The sequence below is a fragment of the Myodes glareolus genome, chromosome 18, assembly GCF_982192425.1.
Source record: "Myodes glareolus chromosome 18, mMyoGla1.1, whole genome shotgun sequence".
Lineage (NCBI taxonomy): Eukaryota > Metazoa > Chordata > Mammalia > Rodentia > Cricetidae > Myodes > Myodes glareolus.
In genome coordinates this window covers 19,734,982-19,752,515 of record NC_142043.1, presented here as the reverse complement: position 1 = coordinate 19,752,515, position 17,534 = coordinate 19,734,982, and the positions used below count along the sequence as shown (strand labels likewise).

The window sequence follows — 17,534 nt, the reverse complement described above, 5'->3', positions numbered from 1 at the left end:
CTAAGACACCTGATGGTCTAGTAGAGAGCTGAACGGCCAATAGTGAGGCAGGAGAAAGGATAGGGGGACTGGCAGGCAAAGAGAATAAATAGAAGGAGAAATCTGGAAGAGAAGGAGAGGGACTCAAGGTGTCAGTCACCCAGCTATACAGTCAGTCACCCAGCTACACGGTCAGCAAAGAAAGGGATACAGAAATAGAGAAAGGTAAAAGCCCAGAGGCAAAAGATAGATGGGATAATTTAAGAAAAGCTGACTAGAAAGAGGCCAAGCTAAGGCCGCACATTTAAAAGGAATATTAAGACTCCGTGTGTGATTTATTTGGGAGCCGGGTGGTGGGTCGTCCCCAAAAAGCCAAAGGAGGAGTTAAAGAAAGCAAACAACAGCACACCGCGGGGTAGCTGAGCAGTGCGGAGCCGCCAGCTCTTGAAAGATAGGCATGCTGGGTATTTTGGGTAGCCCATTTGCAAAAGCCTCATCTGCTTCTAGGCCATTACTTCTGTGCTGCCACCAAGTAGGTCAGTCCCAGAAGCTCAGGCTCACGGATCCCTCTGCTGGCCGACGGTGGAAACACAGCTTAGCTTTTTCTGCCTGTTTTTGGAGGAATATGTTCTGTTGATCGCTGATCGTTTTCTTTCTTCATGTAAAAACAAAATAAAAACACTGATTTGGCTTCTTATTCGTGTGTGTGTATCTGTCTGTCTTTCTTTCTTTCTTTCTGTCTGTCTGCACATGGGTGCCATGTCAGATGGTGCTCAAGAAAGCAAGTGGCTTGAGATTTGCCTTTCCCGGGAAACTACATCCATGCATGATGAATTTCAGACCTCTGAAATGTTTGCTGTATCCATCTGGTTTCTAGGTGATGGCTAGGACAGATGCACACAAGAGTTACTTCAAAAATGGATGAATTTCCACTGAGTAAATTGTATTTTAATATGCAGGTACTTTCTGTGTCTTTTATTTTCTATGCTTTTTTTTTTTTTTAAAAAAAAGAAAGTTAAATCCTTGTTTTATCTAAATGGCCTCCTTTCTTCAAAGGTCTTCAATTAAAAGGAATATAACAGGTACTTCTCAGGAAATAAAGTCTCTCAATCTCACTGTTTTTCCTTGCTTTTTTCCCCCCTTTGGTTTTTCAAGACAGGGTTTCTCTGTGTAGCCTTGGCTGTCCGGAAGCTCACTCTGTAGACCAGGCTGGCCTCGAACTCACAGAGATCTGCCTGCCTCTGCCACCCAAGTGCTGGGATTAAAGGTGTGCGCCACTGCCTGGCTTGCACCATTACTGCTCAGCTAACTTCATGTTTCCTTTTCCTTTTCCTTTCTTTCTTATGAGTCCTTCTTATTTTTATTGTTTATGTGTATTGGTGTTTTGCCGCATGCAGATCTGTGTGAGGGTGTCAGATCATCTGAAACTGGAGCTACAGACAGTTGTGAGTTGCCGTGTGGGTGCTGAGAATTGAATCGGAAGAGCAGCCAGTGCTCATAACCGCTGAGCCATCCCTCCAGCCCAACTTCACAGGTCTTGATGCTGAAAGAAAAATATCTAATCAGGTAAAAAGAAAATGTCAGGAATGAAAAGGACAAAAATGTGAAAGAAGGGTGAGTGGTGAGGGTGCACCCTTTAATCCCAGCACTCAGAAGGCAGAGGCAGGCGGATCTCTGTAAGTTTGAGGCCAGCCTCGTCTTCAGAGCAAGTTCTAACACAGACAAGGCTACAAATAGAAACCCTGTCTCAAAAAAAAAAAAACCAGAAACAAAAACCCCAAACAAAATAAACAAAAAAACCCCAAAACAAAACAAAACAAAACAAAAAACAAAAAAATCAAAGTGAAGGAAGTTTAGGGAAACCTAGAGTCAAGCCCTGTTTTCGCTGCTGTCTGAATGGCCAGTTAGAACGTTACAGGTCTCAGTCTCTTCTTCATAAAACAAGGGTAACAATTTTAGCTGCTGCATACATTACTGTCATGTCTAAGTTGGGTGGTTTGGGATGGTGATCAGAAAATGCTAGACTGTTCTGCGCTAGGCTCTGTGCTCGGTACTAAGCACCAGGTACTAGGTACTGAGCACTAGGTAGTAGGGATGCAATGACCAAGAAAGGTAGCCTACTTGCCTTTGTTGAGTTTAACGTCTGTAGTGTTACTGGGTGGAAAGCTACGCTGTGGAATTATGGGAGAAAAGTGCTGTCCATGCTCCAGCTGAGGCACGCGATGACCCCCCAGGGTCTCTGCAGACAGGGTGGGTGGGTGGGTTGGGAGGCAGGCTACTTCAAGTACTTCAGTCAGGGCCTGAGGAATTCCTGAAAACATGAAACAAAACATAAGACTTTAGGCAGAGAACAAACCATTTACTTTAAAGTTTTATTTTATTTTATATGTGGTATGCTTTCTGAGTATGTTATGGAATGCGTTGCCTGTATGTGTGTATGGGCACCACACGTGTGCCTGGTGCCGGTGGAGCTCAGAAGAGCATGTGGCTCCCCTGGAACTGGAGTTACAGATGGGTGTGAACCAGCCTGTGGGAACTAGGAACTGAACCCGAGTCCTCATTAGGAGCACCGAGTGCTCTAATGAACAAGCTCTCTCTTCAACCCCTCCTACTTTTATTTTTGTGAGGGGGTTATGTTCTGTAACCCGGGCTAGCCCTTGAATATATGAAACTCCCACTTTAGCCTCCAAAGTATGGGATTCCACCACGTCCTGCAACTCAAAGAACTTTTCTTTAGTCAAATCCCGCCTCTGAGTGACGGCCCTGCACCACAGCGGCACCAGGGACCCAAAGCTCCAGTCCTGAGCACAGTTTTTCATAAGTCATGTGCTTTTAGTCTGCAGTCTCTGCCTGTGAAAGAGTTAATGAGAAGCTGTCTCATATGCTGACGTAAGATCTACGAGACATAGTCTGAGAGGTATTTTAACAAACTGTTCTTCTAAATCCTAATTTAAAACCTAATTTGCTGTCATTATTGCCACAACTTATCTGAAACACAAGAATGGTTTGTGGGTACCTTGTTCCTCTGTCGTAGCACCCATCACCCTGTACTGACACAGTCACTCAGCCAGCACCAAACAGAGGTGTCTCACCAGGTACAGGCTCTGAACTAAGTAAAGTTCAGATAGGAATTGAAGGTACCAAGAGAGAAACAACAAGGATTTACAAAATCAATCAGAAAGGGACACCGAAAAATATATAGCAACAAGTAATGGTCAGGATCCCTTGAGTCACCTAAAAAGGGGTGGGGGCTACTTGGTGTCTCCACTGTTGGGCCAGCAGAGATCAGTGCCTGTGCTTCTGTGCTAAGCTTAAAGGGCATCTACAGGATGCCTAGGAGGTCGGCTGACTTTTCAATATGTCCTGCCGCTGTCAACCACATCCTTTCAGGAGATGCTCGGCGTTATGGAACTCTGCCGTTCATACATAAGCTCCCGTGATCTCTCTTGTAAAGCAGTAAAGAAAATGAGATGAGGGGACTGGAGAAATGGCTAGCATTCAAGAGCTTGCTGCTCTTTCGGAGAGCCTCGGGTGGCTCAGAACTATCTGTAACACCATTTCTAGAGGACCTGGTACCCTCTTGTGGCCTCTGTGGCCACCTGCACACATGCAGCACACACACACACACACACACACACACACACACACGGATAAATTTAAATCTTTTAAAAAAAGAAATAATGACTACCATTCCAGTTTATGGTTAGGAGAAGCTGAGGGTGTTTCTCCTCATAAACTGCACAAAGAGACACCTCCCAGTAGACTTCATCTGGATATCATGACTATAAGGATATTTCCATTGTGTTGAGAGACCCGTGTCAATCACACACAGTTCTGTATCCAGAGGTAAAAGATGCACTACTGCGCAAACCCATCCTTCCTATCTTCCTGTCCTTGAGGATAGGATGACTATTCGATGCGTTCCTATGACCCGATGACAACAGAATTTCTAAAGACTAAACCTTTAGGGTTTGGTTAAAGGATGGAATGGATTGTAATTCAGTTCTGGGAACTAATGGCTGCCTTTCTGCTCCGAGAGAGAAGATAGAGTGTGATGCTGACCTCTTGATTCTCTTCAACAGTTTTGGCTGCTGAGCCGTGACAGTTCCTCCAGTCTTCCGACTGCTCACACCCCTCTTGACTCTATATTGAATCTCTACTAAGACTGAGTACTTTTACTTTGCTTTCACAAAAAAAGCAAACTAGGAAGAGGTTTATAGAAGTAGGAAGTGGAAAGGGATGAGACTGAAGGAATATTACCTTTAATTTCAAAGGAAATCCCATGTGTGTGTGTGTGTGCGCGCACACACACACACGCGCGCACAAGCACACACAGCAGAATCACTCTTCTCTTTGCAAACTAGATGTGTAAAATGCAGCCACGTCAGCCCTTCTTAGCCGTGAGTGTTGTATAACCTGAAAGTGGATGCTGGTAATCCAGGAATAAAGCGCCATTACCTCCAACCCAGAATATGATTCCTTATCTGGCCCAGCAATTCCAGGATCCCAGGGATTCAGTCCTCTTTCTAAGGGTGGAAAAAGTTTACATTCCCTTCGGGAGTTCAGGTGTATGAAATTCCAAACCTGTCAGAAAGACAGGGTGCTATTTCTCTGTTATTTCTTTAGTAATGACCTTTTTGTCAGATATAAAATCCTTCCTCTGAGAGTAACCAAAGAAGAACAATCACATAGGGCACTTAATGCTGGTTTGCTAAAAAAAACCATTGGCTCCTTATTTGGGCCTACAAAAAAAAAAAAAAAAACTGATTGCAAGATGAAAGTCTGCCATTGCTGCCTTCATGTTAGATCTGCCATCTTTTCTTTGGAACAGTCTTCTGCCTGAGTCCCTACAAGCACATTCATCACTCAGATGAATGAGTGGTCTGAATGCATTTTACACATCTAGTTTGCAAAGAGAAGAGTGATTCTGCTGTGTGTGCTTGTGTGTGTGTGTGTGTGTGTGCACGCGCACACACATGGGATTTCCTTTGAAATTAAAGGTAATTCATCACTCAGATGAAGCTGACTCAGAGTGTCAGCCTCCTAACCTGTTTCATCTTCCTTCACAGAGATAAGTCACTGTCCTAAACTTGCAGTCACCTTAGATTCCATGACAAGAGAACTTTCATGGCCCTCTTTATGCCAAAGGAATCCATGACATAACAGACCGTCTTATCACATTTAAAGATAGGTTGATCCCTTCAAGAAACAAGGACTTCTTCAGACCACGTCAAAGACTCAGAACTGAGACTGTGCTCAATCAGGCCACACCTGAACCAGGATTTCTCAATTATGAATACCTCTTGCCCCTTCACCTCACCTCTCCCTCCAGTCACACCTAAATCTCATGCTGGTGCCTTGAAGACCAGCTTGGGAGTCAAGAGACTCATTTGTGTGTTCCCCTTCCCAATCTATATTCCCACCACTACTTGAGTCTTTACTTGACATATTGGGATAGGTGGCTAACCCTAACTCAGTATTGATGCTGGAGCTGATATTTTAGTTCTTAATTTCCAGTTACATACCGATCATGGTACATTAAATTCCTAAGACGCTATCTTATGGCATCTTGGGATCCTACCCAGATGGTCTTTATTTTCATCAACCCAGGGTGGAGAGTGCTCACAGGAGGTTTCAAAAGGACAACTGTAAAGTTTGAGTCAATTTGGGGAGAAACTGAAAATTGGCATCTCAATATTGATTCAGGCATATGACTTTCCTCTAAGCAAAGATTCATCCCTCACTCCCAGGCTCTTCCTTTAGCTACTTCTTCCTATGATGTGGTTAGTAGCCAACTAAGATGCTATCTCAAAGTGGTGTTCTCACACAGGTCCACTCAACCTTCCTCCCCTTGGACAGTTGCAAGTCCGGTCCTCAAGAATCCTCTTCAAATAGATAAGTCAGTGATTTGGGTCAATGAGAAGTTTCTTACAAAAATAAATAAGCCAGTCGGTGGTGGTACAGGCCTTTAATCCCAGCACTTGGGAAGCAGAGAGTGGTGGATCTCTGAGTTTTAGGCCAGTCTGATCTACAGAGCTAGTTCCAGGACAGCCAGGATTACCTAGAGAAACCCTATCTTCAAAAATAAACAACCAACAAACAAAGCAAAGTGACAAGTATTTAGTTGCTAGCCAACTCAAGACTCCAAAGGCCACAGAAAAAGATTAAAACAAGATCCCGTTCCTCAAAAAGCTTATTCTAAAGAGATTAATTCTCCAGTCTGAAACACTAGTTAGCCCAAAATCAAGTGTAAAGTGGAGTTAAAGAGAAACAAATCTCTATGGGCAGACTAATCGAGACCAGTCATGAGGGAAATTGACTGGTATCAGGTCTAAAAGGCTACAGAGGGCCGACATATAAACCTAGGGGTGGTGTGGCTTCTTGGTGAGTTCACAGCAGAGGAACTATTTGGAAGCAACAGGGAAAGGGATGAGGTAAAGAGGAACATCAGGGAGAGGGGGTTCAGCATTATAGACAGAAAACAGGGATTGTGCCAGGAGGGATGGCACAGCTTTATAATCCCAGGGAGCTCTTGGAAAGAAGGAGGATTGAGAATTTAAGGCCAGACTAGGCTACCTTCTCAAACATTGTCTCAAAACAACAGAAACAAAACCAAGAAGGAAGCAGTCCTCTCCCCTTAGTTAGTTCCAATGTTGCCTCTGTGTGACTGTTACGCTGTCACGCTCATCTTCAGCGTCCCAACATCCTTGGCAACTACGGTGGACCCCTGCACATCTCCATTCCGCTTCTCACTCAGGTTCCTCTCCCCGGCCCTTAACTTCAGCTACTATGTATACCCGAAGAGTCCCAAATACTCCTCTGGCCAGACCATTCCTGAGATTGGGATTTCGATAACCAACTGCTGGATGGGATTTCAGTAACCAGCTGCTCTAGAAGTGTCCAGCTGCGTGGCTGCACGGGCTGCATGGGCATTCAAACTCAACATCTTCAAACATCGTCAGTCCGGTCTTGTTCCTGAGCCCACATCTCAGGAATCCAGGCCTACTGGTTTTAACGCGGCATTTTTTACAACTCTCACAATAACTTCCATTATAGCAACATCAGTCCCATGAGCATCTTTTCTTCGGTTAATAACCCTCCCCTGCCTCACACCCCCAATGTGCAAAATGGTCTCCCACTACTTTCTGGAGAATTAAAATCACATCTTTACTTCCTCCAACGCCCAGTTGTTTACAATACAAACTCTACGCCTTGCCTCTCAAGGTGCCCTTTTCTCTGCTGACTATCTGCCTAGTTTACCCTTTGCTCCCTGAACCCACGCCCCCAGGCCTGGATGACAGCTCCGAACTTTGCTGAAGAGTGCCCAGTACTCTCTGTCTCCCATGCTTGCAACCTTACTATGGTCTAACCATTCAAGCCCAGCTCACACAGCAAGGGCGTGCCCCCCGACTGGTGTGCCTAACTTACGGCTTCGCCTGGTCCTTGTGTCCAGCCTTGCCTTTCCCTACTCTCCTGAACCCTGATAGTTGATATATCCAACCACTTCCTCATTAGTCGTCAGTTAGTTCAAGGCAGGGATTGTTTACTGCAGAAGTTTCCATATTCGAAATAGTATCTAGTATTTGGAAAACACTTAAATTATTTACTGACTAGATCATAAAGGGGGGGGAAGGAACTTCTGGGCTGGGAGTCAGGACATCTGGCTGCCAGTGTCTGTTCTACTCCACTAACGACGTGCCCCTGCCCAAGACATTGAACTACTCAGTGTGACTGCCTACTAACAGGGTAGGCAAGAGGAGGTGAGTTCCTCTCTAGCCATGTCTCAGGAAAATAACAAATAAGAGTAAAGTAGGCAAGCCATGTGAGACAAGCCAGCAGGCAGCGCTGCTCCATGGCCTCTGCATCAGCTCCTGCCTCCAGGTTCCTGCCGTGCTTGAATTCCTGTCCTGAGTTGGTGATGAACAGTGCTGTGGAAATGTAAACCTAATAAACCATTTCCTCCCCGACTTGCTTTTTGGTCATGGTGTTTCACCGCAGCAACGGAAACCCCAACTAAGAGAGTAACTAAAAGTGGGGTAACAGCCTTCAGCTTGTGTCTCTCTCCGTTAGGCATTCACCCCCAGCTTTCACAGTGTCCTGTATTAAAAGGTATCCAGTGATTGCCCTGGACCTGCAGTCGTCTGGGAGTCCAGGAACAGCAGAGTTTTGCAGACACGTCACCCTAAGCAAGAAGGATAACCTATGGGAATAGCTTGTCTCTTCTAGATACAAGGGTTTCCTCAGTCCACCCTGTAGAACCAGTCAGTGGTCAACTAGACGAGTTTACCTGGATGGTTTAGTGGTCCCTGGCTCTTGTTCCCTGACTGATTCTTAGTGTCTTCACACTAGTTTGGGCATTCAGACAACAGATTTGAAGTCACCGAACACTTTTTTTCAGTTTGCCAAACACGGCTTCCCAGTGTGGCCACACTGGCTAAATCTTCTTTTTAGAAGATTTAGAAGGTAAATCTAAATCCTTTAGAAGAAGGTAAATCTGTCGTTTACCATCAGCTATCCCTTTAACAGGCACACTGGACTGGATGACTGGACTTTATCAGCTGGGACTCCTAACATATTCACACTCCTGACACACTCGCCAGCACAGTTGTCCCTCAGTCTGTGGGTTCTGCATCCACAGAGGCCAGTAATTATAGATCAAAAATATCTCAGTCATGTCTCTACTGACTATATAACAGGTTTTCTTGTTGTTTTTAAACATTTACACGGTGCTAGCTATTATTGGTAACCTAGACTGTAGACTTGCAGTATACAGAATGTACAAGGGTCATATGCAAATACTGAGCTATTTTACATACGGTACCTTAGCATCCTCTGAGTCCTCCGATTTGGAAACGGGAAATGGAAATGAGGGCTAATATTTTGTACCTTGAAACCTATTATAATTTTTAATGTTAAAAAGGAACATACTTTTTTGTTGTTATTGTTTTATTCGGGGACCCCTCCAAGAATAATTATTCTCCCCCAATTCTTTCAAGGCTGTGTGTATGTGCAAACGCGCGTGCGTGCATGCATGTTTGTGTAGTACTGGAGAGTGAATCCATGGCCTTACACTTGGTAAAAATGCACCCTGCCACTGAGCTGCACCTGCAGCCCAGAGTTAATCAGATTAAGATTAGACTGGGATTGCCGTGAAAGGTTTTGCCAGATATGGTATGTGTGCCATGAATGCATGTAATAAGTAAAGGTAGAAGTTACAAAGTGTTATGTCATGTCCGTGTTTTATAAGGCTCCATTCTGAAAGTTTTACCCTAAGAAACTCTTTTAAGTTATTTGGGAAAATGCAAGATGAAGGCAAAACAGAGAGATAAAAGGAGGGTAAATCTCACATTGGTAGCAGTAATTTGACATTTTAGTCAAAACTGTGCCTTTAGATGTTTTTGAAAGGTATCACAGGCAGGGTGTGGTGGCACACACCTTTCATCTCAGGATTCTTGGAGGCTGAGGCAGGTAGATCTTTGTGAACTTGAAGATAGCTTGATCTAGATTGTGAGTTTCTAGCCAAGCAGGGCTACATTATGAGACCCTGTCTCAAACAACCAAACAAACAAACACAGAAATTACAGCACTAAACAGAGCAGTATTTTTAAAAGGATACATGTATTGTTGTTGTTGTTACAGTTTATACATATGGGTCTTTTGCATGCATGCATGTCTATGCACCACATGTGTGCTGAGTGGCCTTAAAGACCAGAAAAAGGGTGCTGGATCCCCCCGAACCAGAGTTAGAGAGAGTTGTAAACTGCCATGTATATGCTGGGAATTGAACCCGGGTCCTTTGGAAGAGCAGCCAGTGCTGTTAGCCACTATGCCATCTCTCTAGCTCCTAAATGTAAGGCTTGGTTTTGTTTATCTAGTTTAGACTGCTAAAAACACATAGAACACATTTCCCTTTTAGTAAAGACAAAATGACGAGTTTCTAGTGTAATCCCCTGAAAACAGTTAAAATACATGTGCCCCCCTCCCCTGAGGAAAATCCAGCTGGCTTCCTCCTACGGTGGCTCACCCCTCGCTTGTGTGATCCCAGGGATGTGAATGATTTCTCCCAACCTGCAAACATCAGCTCTCACAGACTGAGCTCATGGTCTCCAGAGATTTCTCAGCAGTGATTCTGGTGCCTGAGGGGCCAGAAGAGGGCATCAGATTCTCCTGCAGATTTCCAGGTAATTGTGATCCAGCATGTGAGTAGGGGAAACTGAGCCCCAGGTCCCTCTGCAAAAGCAGCACGGTGCTCTTAAGAGTGGAGCCACCTCTCCAGACCCATTGTGGCTAGATTTTCAAAACTAATACACTGAGACATTCCAACCTAAAGACGCTGGTAGAAGGCACATGGACACAAAAACACATGTACGAGAATGCCATAGTGAAATCGATGATTTTGTATAATTAATGGGTGTTAATAAAAACTTAAACAGAGACGAGCCACTGAAATCTGCTACTCGTATTCCATGCATTCCAAAAAGCCTCTCCCAGATCAACAAAGAAGAAAATTAAGTAGATGCTCCATATTTGGGAAACTGACATAGCTTGGTATGAAAGACATTCTAACTGGTAACCACCAAGACGCCCTCCAAAGCAATGGTGTTCCTTGACCCATTCCAAAGATCCCACACAACCCACCACAAACTCGGGCTTGCCAATCCCGTGGGATGAACCTGGATAAGAAACAAGAAGTTCCAGCTGCTAATTTGACTCTTCTACTAACCACAAAACTTGCGGCAAGTCATTCATCCTCAATGCATCTGGGCGTCCCTGGCCATAAAACAAGGGTATAGTCTGTACAAGGGTATAGTCTGTACACGCTCAGTTACAGTGTGATTTTAGAATTCACTTGGGCTACATTTCATACTGAAATCATCAGCAAACAGATCCTATGACATCACCTCATGCTATTATGGGCAGGGCACACAGATGGCAGGCAGGTGGCCCTGCTGACTGTTGGGCAAAGAATAGAAGAGTAAACACTCTCGGAAGAGGTCAAAAGGGATGCTTCCAGAATCCCCGGGTCATCCTTGCACATCGCTGCCTGACCACAGGGGAGGGGTGGAGAAGAAGCAACAGCTAAAGGAACAGCATGGGCTCCATTAGAACCAGAGCTTGCCCCAGAAGCCTTGGAAACTGAGAGAGCGAGCAGGGTACAGATTCAGATGCTTCCAGAACCTCCAGTCACCCATCAAGCAAGAGAATGCTGGGCCCTCCCAGATCTTTGCAACTTCTGCCAAGAATCGAATCACTGTTTATAATGTCATAGTTTAAGGCTTAGCATTGCCAACCAAATACTATTATTAGCAGAGGTAATTTTAACTTGGATTCACCAACGGTCGAGGCATGTTTTCCTTATATTTGAGAAAACCCAACGGACATCCTTATCTTGACATCCCCAAATGGAAGACTAGACTGAATAAATTATAATTCGATACAAGATTTATTACACCTCCTTCCTGGAAATATGCGCACAGTAGAATTGTGTGTCCCCATTTTCCTCAGAGTGACCGTGCACTTTGAGCAGTGACTGGCAAACACATCATATAAGCTCAAAAAAGACTTGCTGAATGAGTGAATAAAAGGCACTATTACAAGGAAAAGATAAATCAAAAGTGTGTCCGATTTTTGCCAACACAGAAGTGCGGCTCAGAAAACACAGCTGTGCACAGAATCAGTGTGACCCTGATAACGGTATATGGTGGTATTTCAGGAAATTTGCTTCTCGGGTAGACACCATCATTGCAGTCCTTGTCAGTGTGTACTTGCATAATTGGAAAGTGAGGGATATTTCCATTTTGCAAATAAGAATATTTGACATACATATGTAAAGACTGATAAAATGTGATCAATTAGTAAAACAAACATTAACAATTAAGCTACCATTCTTCAGAAGGCATTCATTATTTTAAAGAGATACACAGGTATGTGCATTATTCTGTGGATTTTGAACTTGTCTGCTTAACATCCTAATAAGGCTGTTCGGAATACTTGCCCAATCCTGCTATAATATAAACCAATGGTAAAACGGCTGGGTGAGAAGTGGGATAAATCACATTTGTGAAAGTAACAACCATGTTTTCTTAAATCAAGACAGGCTAGACACACAGGAACAGAATAGCCTGAACCAGCCATCTTCTGTAACCAGGCAAGACTTCCAGTGGTAGGACTGGGACACCATCCTGGCCATAAAACCTTCGACCTACAATTTGTCCTGTAAGCAAGATGTGCTGCGGAATGGTGGCCAGCATTTGTGGGAAGTGGCCGACCAATGACTGGTCCAATATGAGGCCCACTGCCATGAGAGTGAACGCATGCCTGACACTGCCTGGATAGCTAGGAACCAGAGTCTGGACAGCCCAGAGACCCGGCATAGAACCAAATGCCCTGACCCAAAAAAAAAAAAAAAAAAAAAAAGGCAATGAAATACTTCCTAATGATACTCTGCTACAGTCATAGACTGGAGCCTAGCACAGCCATCAGTAGAGAGGTACCATCCAGCAACTGATGAGAGCAGATACAGAGACCCACAGCCAAAGGTTAGGTGGAGCTCCCAGAATTCCACAGAAGAGGGGGAGAAAGGATTGCAGGAGCCAGAGGGGTTGAGGACACCAGAAGAACATGGCCCACAGAATTAGCTAAGCAAGGCTAATAGAGGCTTGCAAAGTGACAACCAGGGAGCCTGTATGGATCTGACCTAGGCCCTCTGTATATATGTAATAGTTGTGTACCTTGGTGTTCTTGTAGGAACTCCTAACAGTGTGTGTGTGTGTGTGTGTGTGTGTGTGTGTGTGTGTGTGTGTGTGTGTCGGGGGGGGTGTCTCTAGCTTGTTTGCCTGTTTTACAGACCCTTTCCCTTCTACTGGGTTGCCTTGGCCAGCCTTAGCATGAGGGTATGTGCCCAGTCTTGTAGTAACTTGTTATACCATGTTTGGTTGATATCTTTGGGAAGACTGTTCTTTTCTAAAGGGAAATGGAGGAGGAGTGACTCTGGGGGAGAGGGGGAGGGGAGGGAGGGGAAATTGTAGTCAGGAGAAGAATTAAAACAAGAAAAAAGAAAAAGAAAGGCTGGACACACAGGAATCAAAGACTTTCCATACAGCACGCAAACCCAAAGGGCACTAACAAGCAAATCAATCCTTGACTGTGTGGTTCATGGCATGACAGAAACCTTCCTATGAAAACTGCTCTGTGGGCAGTGGGGAGCTGGGGGGCTGGAGAGAGGACTGAGCGGTTCAGAGCACTGAGTGCTCTTCCAGAGGACCCACGTTCAGTTCCCAGCACCCATTTGGCAGCTGAGCACTTCCTGTAACGCCAGCCCCAGAGGTTCTGACACCTTCACACAGACATAGGTGGAGAGAGAACACCAATGCAGATAAAAATAAGTCATTAGAAAACAACAGCAGCAACAAAACCTACTCCTTGGGTGCAGGAGGGGTCCGTTTAGCTTGGTGTTTGATTTCTGGCTGGAGACACGGCCCTGTGCTACGGGTTTATTTGATAATGGTGCTCTGTCCTTACATGCTCTGCCACCACATCTCATCTAATGCCACTCGAGCAGGTCCTGTCCTCAAAACGCATCACTGTACACACAGAATGCATCTACCCCACGCAGCAAGCAGTATCTGTATCACCGGGAGGAGAATTCAGGGCAATTGGGAACAATTCAGAAGAACGCACTCAACAGTCTACCACCAATCAGCTACTCGGTTGGCCGCCTAAGGAGGCTCATCTGCTCTTTCTAGACTTCTTGTTTGGGTCCCAGTAAGCGCTGCTGTCTGAAACACCTGCTAATTAAAGGCTAGGGACGAGAAGTCTCCAGAGACATCCCTCGCAAGCATCGCTATTGGCTTTGCTGGGTGTGGCTTGGCTTCGCTCCTGCAGCCTCTCAGCTTGTTCTAGCTTCTGGCAGGCAGACAACTTCCCAGGATCTGCAACCCCACTGGGACCCAGGCCAGCCCAGGTGAACTGCAGGGAGCGGCTCATCTCCACTCATGGGTCCATCTCAGGAACATCCTTGCTTTCTTACTGTGGAGTCAGAATGCCGCACAGACGCCTGCCTTCCCTTGCCACCCTAAGCGCTTCTGCTGTTGATAGGGTGCACTCTGCAGAGGGTCCCAGATCTGATCTTTTTATTTGCTCTAAGTTCAAGCAAATCACTTGTTTATCAGTTTCTCTTTCGTTAACTAGAGAGTTTTAGTTCAGTTCTGAATCATCAGGAAGCCTTTTTCAAGTCGTTTTGATGGCTTTCCCTTCAGAAAAGCTTGCTTACCTGTTTCACAGACTGTGGCCCGAAGCTCAGGTTCATTCACTACCGTAGCATAGGGAGCTTTGTTCCTACAGCCCAAGCTCCTTTGAGACTGTAACATGGCCTTACTCCTCCTTTCTCCTGCTTGAACACTAGCAGGAGAAAAGAATGCGAGGATTCCTCAACAGATAACAACGCTTCAAAGACAAAATGAAGTAAGGCATCCTTGGCCTGCTTCTAAAGGACTGGTCAATGAACAGGTGGCTCACACCTAGCATCCCAGCACTTGGGAAGTTGAGGTGAGAGTCTGCTATGAGTTCAAGGCCAGCCTGATCGATATTGGGAATTCAAGACTAGCCTGGGCGACCTAGCAAGAAGTGGGAGTGGATAACTAAAAACAGTTGTCGTCAACAAGATGGCTTTTGCCAAGCCTAATGACCTAAGTTCAATTCCTGGGACCCACAGGGGGAAAGGACAGAACCAACTGTCACAAGTTGTCCCTTTACGTTCACATGTGCTCTGTGACACACTTCCGCTTACATCCACACAAAAGTGGTGGAAGTTTAGGTAATGAATGGTGGTGCATTTTGCAACAGGAAGCAATGTCTGTATTGGACAGTGGCATCTGTGGTTCATCTACATGGTAGACGTCCATAATGATATTTACATTGCTGGCTGAATTTCAAACCATCAGCCTGCTTCTAGTCTTTCATCTCCTATCACTGGTGGAGATGATTTCGTGTCCCAAGAACGCCTAATAAAGAGGCAGGGAATGGAGAGCTAGGCAGGGGAGAGCAGGAAAGGCCAATAGCACTGGAGGCGAGTCAGGGACCTAATTTCTTATTCTTGGTGCATAGAGAAAGCCAGAACAGCCTGTCCTGGTTCCCTGAGCAAGCCAGACACTGCCAATGTGACTGTATCCCACTGTGCCTGGCAAACACAGCTTCCTACTTACCCTCAGGCTCAGAACCTCCCAGTGATGTTTAGGGCTTCCCCACGCAGAAGAGACTACATCTGCCCCTACCTTAGGCATTTCAGGTTGCCGTAACGTAATATCATAAGCCAAATGGTTTTTTTAACAGCAAACATTTTTTTCCTCCCAGTTGTGGAGATTGGAAGGCCAAAACAAGGCCCTAACAAGCCTAGTGCCTGCTGCGACCTCGCGTCTGACTCTCAGACAGCCCTCTTCTAGCTGGGTCCTTGCAAGGCACAAGGGCCACAGAGCTTCCAGAGTGAGCTTTTTAAAGTCATTGATGCCATCCGTCTCCTAACCCCCTTACATTGGGATGAGTGTTTGACCATGTGGATTTGGGGGGGGGGGCACATTCAGTCCGTAACACCACCTTAGCATTACGCTGCAACTTACATGTTTTCCTTTACTTGGAATCGTGAGCATCACCAAGACGCATGTGAAAGTTGGACAAACACTGTAAAGTTTTAATTAATTAATTAATTAACTGGATTCATTATAGTACTGGAGATTGAGCCTAAGGCTTTGAGTTTGGTTGGCAAGTACCCGTTCACAAAAATGTCCCTTCCCCCTGGTTTGTGGTACTCCACTGAAACAATGGAGACAGAGCGTTAAAGCCTCACAGCAAAATGACAATAGTCAGAGAGACCCCATGCTTCCAACTCTCCCGTCCCAAGAGTCCAACAACTGACTGCATTTCAGTAAAAGAAAATCCACCAACCACAAATGAACAGGAAGACCTAGATGGCAAGCGGGTGGCCTCTGAGCTGATTCTGGGTGAAGAATCCTGGGGAGTCACGCCGAAGCTCCACCTAGACCTTCATTTCCCGGGGTTACTCTATGAGGGCTCTCATTTCCTGTAACCATTAGCAATCCACGGTGGCCTTTTCCATTGCCGTTAGTAGTAATCCATAGTTGCGTTTTCGTTAACTGTTAGTAACCCAGAGGGCTGTTTTCCATACCTGCTAGTAGTAACTCATAACCAGCAGTTAGTTGATTTTTTTTTTTTTTTTGATTTTTGAGACAGGGTTTCTCTGTAGTTTTTGGTGCCTGTCCTGGAACTAGCTCTTGTAGACCAGGCTGGCCTCGAACTCACAGAGATCCACCTGCCTCTGCCTCCCAAGTGCTGGGATTAAAGGCGTGCGCCACCACCGCCCGGCTCCAGCAGTTAGTTGAAATTGTTAAAAGTTATTAGTTATTTGACGGAGGGGCTTTAATTGAAAAGTCAGCATGCGCACCTCACAGCAGTAAGAGCTGCCACCCAGGACGGCTTTCCTGGCCGTTGTACTAACTGCCTGCTGCACTGTCTACAAAGGCTGTGATTGTTCACTGCTCAGTCACTCTGGCTCCGAGATACCAGGTTTATGATCCCTTCTGATTACAGGGGTCCTAACCTCTGCGCAATGTCTCTGTGGACCTTGGGTCCCTTATAGCCTCCAGTTCTTCTTCTCTTAGTCCATCTGCATGATTGGAGCCTGGGGCATCCCAACACAAATGGGACTCACGTCATCCCTCGCCAGCACACCCTGCCTCCATCCCTCCTCCGTTCCCATTGGTTTAATCTGCCCCCCCCCCCTTCACCGCCCCAATTACACAGAATTTCTTTTACTTCTCATCTGGTGTGCTGTGGGAAGTCCGAACATATTGTGAGACCGTTGTGGCTTTGACCTTTTAAACCACGACTTCTCTAGATCTCACTAGCTATCCTCACCGCTACCACAAGCAAACTTCCCCTGGTATGCCTAATTTTGTTATTGAATGGCTAATTTCCTTCTTGTAGACCCTTGGAGTCTAGACTGACATCTGTCACCAGGTTTGGTAGTGCAGGCCTATAATCCCAGCTACGCAAGAGGCAGAGGCAGAAGGACAAGAAGTTCGAAGCATCAGACTACACAGCAGTGCGATCTCAAGGGCAGCCTATATACCTCAGTGAGATCCTCTCTCAAAATAAAAACTAAGACCACAGGGACTATATAGTGCCTGGTGGCAGAGATGTGTTAAAAAAAAAAAAAAAGAAAGAACCAGTCTCCTCTCTTTGCCTTCCACTTTCCTTAAAACCTTCAAGTCATTTAAACTTAAACATTTCCAGCATATACAAACCCTGTCCTTTCTGACAAGTATGTCCTGGGTAGAATGGCTATAGAGAAAACCTATTGCTTTGTTTCACCTCTACGGACCTGTATCTTGCCCCAGGGACATCAATGGTGACAATTTCCTAACTGTTCTTGACCCCAGTTCTGTGTTATCTGATTGACCAAAATTCAGTTTAAAAAACAATGTACTCCAAAGCCTCTGGTAACTCCCATTTGCCAATTAAAGTCCACATTCCTGAGCCTG

The 17,534-nt window shown here is 45.4% G+C and overlaps 1 protein-coding gene and 1 long non-coding RNA gene across 3 annotated transcripts in view; one reads left to right on the top strand and one right to left on the bottom strand.

Annotated features, from left to right (window-relative positions):
* Positions 1 to 17,534, bottom strand: part of Paqr8 (progestin and adipoQ receptor family member 8) — a 47,013-nt gene that overhangs the window by 5,578 nt on the left and 23,901 nt on the right. For both annotated transcript variants that reach the window (XM_087898013.1, XM_048445687.3), the window contains exon 2: positions 2,105 to 2,290. The gene's annotated coding sequence lies outside the window, so the exon portion shown is untranslated. The remainder of the gene's footprint in view (positions 1 to 2,104; positions 2,291 to 17,534) is intronic.
* Positions 1 to 17,534, top strand: part of LOC146890732 (uncharacterized) — a 57,615-nt gene that overhangs the window by 21,433 nt on the left and 18,648 nt on the right. The gene's annotated exons all lie outside the window — the stretch shown is intronic.